This window comes from Gekko japonicus, unplaced genomic scaffold (assembly GCF_001447785.1).
Source record: "Gekko japonicus isolate JY-2015 unplaced genomic scaffold, Gekko_japonicus_V1.1 scaffold479, whole genome shotgun sequence".
Classification (NCBI taxonomy): Eukaryota; Metazoa; Chordata; class Lepidosauria; order Squamata; family Gekkonidae; genus Gekko; species Gekko japonicus.
The window spans coordinates 975127-985415 of NW_015169185.1; positions in this window are offsets into that span (position 1 = coordinate 975127).

A 10289-nucleotide genomic window follows, 5' to 3' on the forward strand; every position below is an offset into this window, starting at 1 on the left:
TAGGATCCCCCCCAACACATGTAAGCATGTTTGTGGTTGGGCTGCAAGAGTTACTTGGACCCCTTGCAGTTCTTGATTGAACATGGATTGCAAGTTAAGTTTTTCTTCTGTAACAAACCCATACTACTTGTGCTTAATTAAAATTTCAAATTATTTTAATTTTTTAAAATGCCAGTTGGGTAGTTTGTCATGCATTTGCAAATCATATTATTTATTGTAGGTTCCATATTGAAGGAACAAGGGAAATATGTAAATTAAAATAAATAAGGAGGGATGTATGGGGGTTTCCTTCTCTGCCTTCCATACCCATAAACTCCTTTCACACAAATATTTGCAATATTTTACAAGTTAATACCTCAGCCAAAAATACTAATTGCAGGCATCCGTTAGGTGAATCAGCATTTATTCAAATCAAAAGGGAACACCAAGAGGCTACATTACTTCATTCCTTGTACCTGTCAAAGCTCCAAAGAGATTAAACATCTGACCCCTTCATCCCTAACATTGCTCCACAAGAGACATTTCTGTCACTATTTCTGCCACTTGGCTTTCTCAGATGCCACAAAGCCTGGGGCGACCTCTGCTACATTTCAGTCTTGTTTATTGATTTCTGACCCAGTGCTTAATAGTTTTCCCAGTCTCCCTGAATGGCTTTTGTAAGCAATAGGGTTTGTACATCTCCTCGATCAATACCTTTTATATTTACAATAAAATTGAAACTGCTTCTGCTGGGGGTGCAGCCCGGCATTTGTCATCCTCCAGCAAGGGAAAACTATGTCATTATCTGAATTAAAACATTTATTTCTGATTAAGAGAGTGTCCTATCTCATTAATTTTTCCCTTTCCAATAGAAAGGGAATAGAATCTTATTGATTTTTGCACTTTTACACATCTCCACTGCTGGGAAGATAATTGAGAAGTTAGCCAGAATAAATGAAGTTTCAAGTCTAGCGGGCCAGCCAATACCTTCCAAATTCAAGGTGTTTTTATGAAGCTAGATTTTAATTTGTTGGCAAGCTGAAGCAGTGGGACTTCTTCAGCTGAGTAAATTGGATTAAGAGTAGAGTCTCCTTGAAGCATGTCTGGGTGAATGCTGAGGGGCTCATTTCCCCCTAGACAGCAACAGACTTACATTAGATTTATGTTAAGACAGCTACCAAATTGCCCTACTTCAAAACTCAAACTTGTTTCCAGAAACATGGATTGGTTGACCAAAAGCTTGCTAAATTAAGTTCCTTTCATACTATCTGTGGCTTTAAAAGACAACTGAGATCTAATCAGAAGTTGAACTAGACCCGCAGAATTTTCACATCAATTGATGATACATTGTTATAAATAATGGAATTAAAGCCAAACTTTGTTAGAAGGTGCTTGCTCCTTCCAGAAACCTTTCTCCTGTGTCAATATTAGTAAATTATACATTATAGAGTGCTTCTACTTTTCATAGATTTATGGTTCATGCCCTTACTTTTAGGCTATGGTTTATTTGACTTCCTTTTCTCACACTCACTTTAGCATAGGAAAACTATGCACTTTTTGTTTCCTTTGGTTCACGCATTTGTTTGTCTATAGAATGTGAGAAGCATATGAGATACTCACCTTTACTTGCTGTTATCCATTATCATGATGCAGTGTATCCCCAAGTACAAGAAGGATTTTTGTGATGAATTTAGTGCTGTCTTCTGTATGCAACATCAATCTACGCTTCAGAAGTGTGTTTGAAACTCAAAGGGAAAATTTGTACTTCAGTTTTGGTGGAAATGAATCTCTGAGTCAAATACAATTCTGTAGGCAGATTTTGTAACAAATTAGGTCTTCAGAAAAATATTATACACTGAAACTTGTTTCTTCTTGTCACACTTTGCAGTCAATTTTCATATTAATATGTGGTCTTAAAAAGTTAAAATGACAGTATTGTCAGTTGTTAAGTGCTTGAGTACTGAGTTTTGTGATTTTAAAAGCTGGCATTCTTCCTGCGAATTGCATTTTATTCGATTTAAAGGCAAAGGCTAGGATTCAAACAGTTGCTTAAACATATGTAAAAAACCCAGATGCCAACTCTGGGTTGAGAAGTTTTTGGGGATTTGGGAGTGGGATTTGGGGAGGGATCTCAGCAGGGTATAATACCATAGATTCCCCACTCCAGCCATTTTCTCCAGGGGAACAGATCTCTGTATTGTGGAGATCAATTGTGATTCTGGGAAATCTCCAGACACCACCTGGAGGCTGGCAACTTTAAGGACTTACTGTAGCTGGGGGGGCTCACACCCATCCCAATGTCAGATGATACAAACTGCTTTGGAGCCTCCCCTTGGTTTCAAAAATAGATTTGTACGGGACATGAGAGCAAATGTCAGAGAAAGCTAAATCACACCCCCCCTCCATTGCATCATGCAACTAGTTTTCATGGTCTTTTTACAAATCTTGGTTAAACTGTAATGTTATTCAGACAAACAGATATAAAGAAACATTTCTGGATTAGATTTTATGGAAAAATGGAACTTCCTTTTCCAGCCCCTTTCCACAGCAGCCCTCTGAAACCTCTGAAAAGCCTTTGCCAGGAGTTGGTGAACCTCTTTGGGCAACAAGCCCCCCCAAAGTCACATGGGCAGTGACAAGGAATCAGGCAAACCCACACCTCCCTCCTCTCTGTGCTGACCTCCCACTGGTCCAAGAGGCTCCACCAGTGGAACTGGGGAGGGGGGCAGTTTTACCCAAATTCCTGTGCTCACTACAGCCTCCCCAGAAGGCTTTTGGTTTATGGGGTGTGGAAGTGACAGAGGGCTACTGTAGGAATGGGAGGTGGGAAAATATTTCTGCATATGCCATGTGCGTGGATATTCTAGGATCCAACTGCAAAAGCATTCTCAAGGCCTAAGCTATGACATATCAATAGCAGTAGATTAAAAATGCTGTGTAAGTGGAGAACTTAATTCCTTTCTGCATTTTAATGCGTGATCCAAAGTACCCAAGTATGCAAAAGGTTGAAGGCATTCATCACAAACAGTTCTGTTTTCTCTTTCTACACCAATGAGAAATTACAAGATTTCCAGTGACCTTCCTCCCAATGAACCCCTGTAATTATGGCCATTTGTTATACAACAGAGATAAATGGATAGGATTTACATAGAATAAAAATATTATTTAAGAGCTATATTGTTGATCCGGGAAATGAAATCCCAATTTATATAATGCGATCACTGAACTGGTAATGTATGCTTTGTAAATTAACTCTATGAACATGACAGGACAAAATTTCAATGACTACTGTATTAAAATCTGTTTTTCCCCATGGTAGCCAAATACCAGATCAATCAAAATATTTACCTCGGAAATGCTACTGCATCCTTCCCAGTATTGTTCTGTTCCCTTCCACTTGACTTTCCCCACTGATTTGCGATTCACTGAGAACACTTAGGAAGAAAATAAATCTCTAATGCTAAAGAATCCTATAAAATCTGATTTCTTTGGGTATAGATTACACATTAAAATATTGCATTCTGCAATTTCTTTTACAATACTTATTTAAGATACTATGTTGAACCATTAGAATTTTTCTCCTGTTGAATATACTGTAAACTGGAGTTTTAAGAAAATATGAAAATAGATTAGATTGGCTCTTGATTGATTTAGACATACAGACACACACACACACACAAACCACACACACACTCTTCCTTTCTTGATCTCTTTTGTATTCTGTACATTTGCCCCAAGCTGTCATTATTCCATGCTCATCGACAGAAGAGTTATAGTTTGCAAAAACCTATCAGGTAGGCTGGACACCAGATAATTGAGGTGATGATCAGCAGTAGCAAAAGACAATTGATAGTGAAAGTGTCAGAGGCTGTACCTAACTAGATCTGTACCCTCTGTCTCCTTTAGCCTTTCTTTGGAATGGACAGAATATAGAATAACATGGACATGTCTGATGTGCATCAATAGAAGAGATGGCAGTGCATAATACTTCTTAGCAGGAATATGATGGCTATACATTTGACACTGCAGCAGGTTATTAAGAGAAGCAGGAACCATTACGAGATTACCCTGACCCCCCCGATACATTTTGATCAAAGTCTTTTTACAAATCTGTGACACCACTAAACAATTCCACTCTACATAAATAGGTGACAGAATCAAGAAAGAAAATGTGTGAAAGAAAACAGAAGTACAATTCAATATTTTAAAAACTTTTCCAATGTTAAAGTGTTCACTCAAAATTAAAGGAACCTGGGGTGAATGGAGAAAAACTTGTCCCTTCTAAATAGTCTTTCTTTCTTTCTTTCTTTCTTTCTTTCTTTCTTTCTTTCTTTCTTTCTTTCTTCCTTCCTTCCTTCCTTCCTTCCTTCCTTCCTTCCTTCCTTCCTTCCTTCCTTCCTCTCTCTCTCTTCTCTCTCTCTCTCTCTTTCTTTCTTTCATTGAAATGACTAAATTTGCATGAAAATGACATCTGGATGTAAAATAGCGCTTTGAAATTAGATTCAGGTAGGTAGTCGTGTTGGTCTGAAGCAGCAGAACAACGTTTGAGTCCAGTGGCAGCTTTAAGAACAAGTTTTATTCAAGATATAAGCTTTCATGTGTATGCACAGTTCTTCAGATTCAATAAAATGGAAATTACCAGTCCATACATATAGGGAGAGAATGAGCAGTAAATTAGCATAGAGCATAATGAAGAAATTTAACAGATTCAGGAATCAAAGAAGAATAACAAGCTTAGTTTATATGGTTACCATTTGTTTGGGTTTAATTCAGGGGAAAACATAGGGAAGGAAATAAATATGTCCAAATTGGAGACTGATGGGCAGATGTATCCTTGATTGTGGAAAGCTGAGAGTAATTAACTGAGACCCTGCCCTTACGCTTCTCTCAAGCATGGAGGCAACCCTACAGCATCTTCTTCTTTGAAGTGGGGTGACTGGCTGTGTAGAGAACTCCCCTGTCCCACATCCAGAGAAATACTTTCCAATCTGTATTCCAAATTATATTACATTCCACTATTCATTATATTACATAACAATCTACTGTTCTAATCTATTATTCCAAATAAGAATTAAAATGAAATAAAGAGTACATATGGCCCTTCTGGGGGATTGGTGAGAATACAGAGTATGGGCTGAATGAGGTTAGCATATGTAGTGAGATAAGAAAACAATATCCCTGTTAAGTCCTGGGGAGGCCCCTCTTGTGGAACATTTTTTCAAACACCATCATGACACCATTATAATGCTTCTCTTTCTTCGTAATTTTCAAATTTGTGAGTCATAGCTACAATACTGTAAATATGAACAAACTTATTTTATGACAAGAGGCAATGTGAATTTTCAAGCTTCAGTCCATGTCTTCTAAGGATTTAAATCAGAGAAATGATCTCACATGTTTTATATGATGCATGCATGTTGGACTTGTTGATTTTCTGATGGTATGTTGCTTTAAGGGTATTTGAAGTTATGCATTGGGAACACCTGGTGAGCAGGTTCTAATGTGTGTTGGACTGGTGCTGGAAGCCGAGGAGAGTGTGGCAATCTGGCTGGTGTACCGTCCGCCTAACGCGCTGGCCAGTTGCCTGTCGTCCCTGCTGGAGGCCGTATCAGGCTGGGCGCTGGAGCACCCTAGGCTATTAGTTTTGGGTGACTTCAACGTCCATGCCAATGACGCGGCCTCTAGCTGAGCTACGGACCTAGTGACATCCATGGCATCGCTGGGCCTCTCCCAATGTGTATCGGCCCCTATGCATCAGGCGGGGCACACACTCAAATTGATCTTTGCGATGGGGATTACAGTGGACCGGATCACTGCGAAAGCAGTGCCATGGTCGGACCACTAGGCCCTGAAGGCCCGTGTGAATGTCCCACCCTGACCCTGTATAGGCGGCGAGTGGATTTTAGCTCGCTCGCAGAGCCAAATGGACCCAGCAAGGTTTCAACTGGCTCTGCAGGAACCGATGCCCCCTGGCGGTTCGTTGGATGAGCTCGTGGATGACTGGCATAGTCGACTTTCCACGGCCATTGATGTGATCGCTCCCCGGCGCCCTCTGTGCCCTTGCTCTAGGCTTGCCCCCTGGTATACCCAGGGGCTGTGGCTGATGAAGCGAGAGCTAAGACGGTTAGAGAGGTGGTGGCGCGGAGCCCACAACGAGGCTACAAGAGCATCCTATAGGACGTTTATGAGATCCTATGAGATGGCAGTGAAGGCTGCGAAGAGGGACTTCTACGCAGCCAGGGTTGCGTCCGCTAGTTCTCACCCAGCCCAATTATTTAGAACAATTCGGTCTTTGACAGCTCTGCCACAGGGCAGACAAAAAGGTAGGGAATTGGATATTGGCTGTGAGGCTTTTGCGAGCTATTTCGCGGATAAAGTCTTGACCATCCGCCGCGACCTCCCTGCCACAGTTGAAACAGTTAGCAAACTCGAGGCCCCTTGTGCGTCTTCGAGTCCGGGTTTAGAGCATTTCGACCAGCTCAGTCTGGAAGAAGTCGACAGATTGCTCGTATCTGTATGTCCAACCACATGTGGCCTTGATCCATGCCCCTCCTGGCTCATTGAAGCGGGCCATGAGGGGTTTTGAGGTGCCTTGAGAGAGAATGTCAACAAGTCCCTCTCCGAGGGGTGGTTCCCCGAGGCACTCAAGGAAGCGATGGTCCGCCCTCTCCTGAAAAATCCAACTTTGGACCCGGCTGAATTGGCTAACTATCGGCCGGTGTCTAATTTGCCCTATTTGGGAAAATTGATTGAGAGGGCGGTGGTGGTTCAGCTACAGGGCTTTCTGGATGACGCTTCTGTCCTTGACCCATTCCAGTCTGGTGTTCGCCCGGGACATGAGACGGAGACAGTGCTGGTTGCCCTTACTGACGACCTCCATAGGCATCTGGATTGAGGCGGTGTGGCGGCGCTGTTGTTGTTAGATCTGTCAGCCACACTTGATATGGTCGACCATCAGCTGCTGTCCCACCGCCTTGCCGACGCGGGAATTCAGGGGCTCACCCTTCATTGGCTTTCCTCATTTCTCCAAGGTTGGGGACAGAGGGTAGCTTACAAACTCCTTTCCCTTCCCCTCCCCACAACAGACACCCTGTGAGGTGGGTGGGGCTGAGAGAGCTCTGACACAAACTGCTCTTTCAGGAACAGCTGTGCCAGAGCTTGTGACTGACCCAAGGTCACATCAGCAGGTGTAAGTGGAAGAGTGGGGAATCAAACCCAGTTCTCCAAGATTAGAGTCCGCACACTTAACCACTACACCAAACTGGCTCTCTGTGGTTCTAACCACTACACCAAACTGGCTCAAAGAGAACTATTGTAACAACCAGTGTAAAGAAATAGAAGAGAACAACAACAACAAAAAGAAGAAAAGACCTGTTCCACAACATCCAAGAAAACAAAGGGAAATTTGAAGCATGGTTAGGCACACTGAAAAATCAACACAGAAAAACATAACTGAACAGGACAAAATAAAGAAACGATGAGAACAATACACTGAAGAACTGTACAGAAGAGATGAAAGGATGACAGATTCCTTCCAAGAAGAATCTTATGAAGAAGAACCTACAGTTCTAGAAAGTGAACGGAAAGCTGCACTGAGAGCAATTGGGAGAAACAAATCACCAGGACTAGATAGGATTTCAGTAGAGCTATTCCAAGCCACAGAAACAAAGTCCATCAAAATCATAACAACAATATGCTAATAAATATAGAAAACAAAACAATGGCCTAGACTGGAAACACTCGATCTGCATTCCAGTTCTGAAAAAAGGAGATGTCAAAGACTGCAGCAAGTATTGGACATCACATTAATTTCTTACACAAGTAGAGTAATGTCAGAAGTTCATGCTGGATTCAGAAAAGGAAGAGGCACAAGAGATCATATTGCAAATTTATGTTGGTTACTGGCGCATATGAGAAAATTTCAGAAGAAAATCACATTGTCTTTCATAGATTACAGCAAAGCTTTTGACTGTGTGGATCATTAAAGGCTATGGTTTACTATTTTTTCAAAATCAAACTAATTCAAGCATAATTAGCCAGAGTAGGTGTGTCGTAGTTTCTTATATATCAAAAGAGAATAAGGCTTTCAAGATTAAGGTATACATCACATCATTATCTCCTGTGTTTGTCCTTATCATAGTTCAGTTTAACTATGAGGTGTTTAGGAACTGCTACACCTTTCTCAGATTCAGAATCCTCTGAGGAGCTGCCCGGGGTGCTTCCACTGTTTCCCACTCCATGTTCGCTGTTTTCTCCTGTTTGGTTATTGTCCTCTGCTGTGCCTTTTTCTTTCGCAGTTGTTTGATGTTGCTCCAAAAAAGTCTTTGCTTTCTGAACAGAATCAATCTTCTCTCCCCCCCCCCTCTTTATACTTGAATATAACACCTTCTGGAAATATCCATCTGAAGGGAGTAGAATGTTGCTGTAAAAGAGCCAGTTTGGTGTAGTGGTTAAGTGTGCAGACTCTAATCTGGGAGAACCGGGTTTGATTCCCCACTTCTCCACTTGCACCTGCTGATGTGACCTTGGGTCAGTCACAAACTCTGGCACAGCTGTCCTTGAAAAAGAGCAGTTTGTGTCAGAGTTCTCTCAGCCCCACCCACCTCACAGGGTGTCTGTTGTGGGGAGGGGAAGGGAAAGAAGTTTGTAAGCTGCTCTGAGACACCTTTGGGTAGTGAAGGGCGGGGTATAAATCCAATCTCTTCTCTTCTTCTTCTTCTTAAAAAGAAAGTTAGATTTTTATACTGCTTCTTCCATTTTCTTTTCTCAAATGGAATGTCTTTTAAGACTCTTGCCTCTTCACCTTTGATTTTCAGGGTTGTCCCATTTGTCGCTTTCAGAATCATATCTCTCATTGACCTCTTGGAGAACTTAACAAATACTTCACCGGGCACGCTATTTTTCTTGACAATTTCTGGATAGGTTCTATAAACCATATCCATATCACTTTGTATAGATTCCGCTTTAAGATCTGCCACTGGAGCCAATGCTTCACTTAAAATCTCTTTTAAGTTCTCACCCTTCTGTCCTGGGATACCTTGAAATCTCAGGACATATAGTGATTTTTCCATTTGTAGACATAACAGCTGCTCTTTTTCAGAGAGCCTTTCTTTTTCTACAGTCTCTAGCCTCTGGTTGATCACATTTGTCTTAGCTTCAACTTTTTAAAGTGCCTTGACTGTTTCTTCTGTCTTGGTTGCCATTTGTTTCAACTGGTTCTGGAGAGTATCAAAGTTGTTCTTGAGATTAGTCATCTGGTCCAGCATAGGGCACAGCGCTGTAACCAACATGTTTGGAAAATCGGTGGTTACTTCCAGTTTGGGGGATGATGTCACTGAGCTGGCAGTTCCTGAAAGAAGTTTCTTCCTAACCACCATTTTAGCTCCTCGCATTGACATTGTTTACACAGGTGAAATCCGATTAAGTCTCTGAAAGTCTATTATTTCTATATGCTTTGTTCTATTCTGCACAAGACTTGGTTAGTTGTCACTTTTTCCACTCAAAACCATCTCTCTGCCCCTTGCATTCACTCATAGATTGCAGTTTATTTAAGGGGGGTAACTCCTCCCCCTCCTCCGATTCAACTTGGGGCTTGGAGCGATTATCCGCTTAAACACTTGATTAGTTACATGAGAACTCGCACTCACAGTTCATTCCACGAATTCGACTGAAGGTGGGGAGGCCATTCAAAAAATGCTAGATTGCTAGCTCACTCAGCCCGGCTTGCGCCTCTGCTTCCATACTGGCCTCACAGCAGTGGGACCTATTGGGGCAAAGAGGCACCTCAATTTCTCAGCCGTTGCCTTGAAAGAGGCACCCCTCATGCTCCAGGCATCATGCTCCAGGCAATCAGCCCCCTACAAGGGCTCTGGGGGCCCCCGGAATCGTCCAGGACCCCTCTCATCTACCACGATTACGGGGCACTCACATCAGAGTGTGATGGAGCACACCCATCCAGCAAATTGCTAAAACCAGAAGTCCCCTTTCCCCCCCTTCTTGAAGATGGGGACAACATTTGCCCACCTCCAATCTTCTGGCACCTCACCTGTTCTCCAAGAATTCTCAAAAATAATGGACAGAGGCTCAGAAATTACATCTGCAAATTCTTTTAGTACTCTTGTATGCAGTTCATCTAGCCCTGTTTATGTACTATCCCTATGCTGAGCCTAGGCTGCAACTCCCTTCCCTCATTATGTGTTCTGTTTTTGCCATGTTGAGCACCATTTCCCTTGCAAGAGAAGACTGAGAAAAAGTAGGAATTGAGCAGTTCTGCCCTCTCGTCACCTGTTACAATTTCCCTTTCCTTTCCC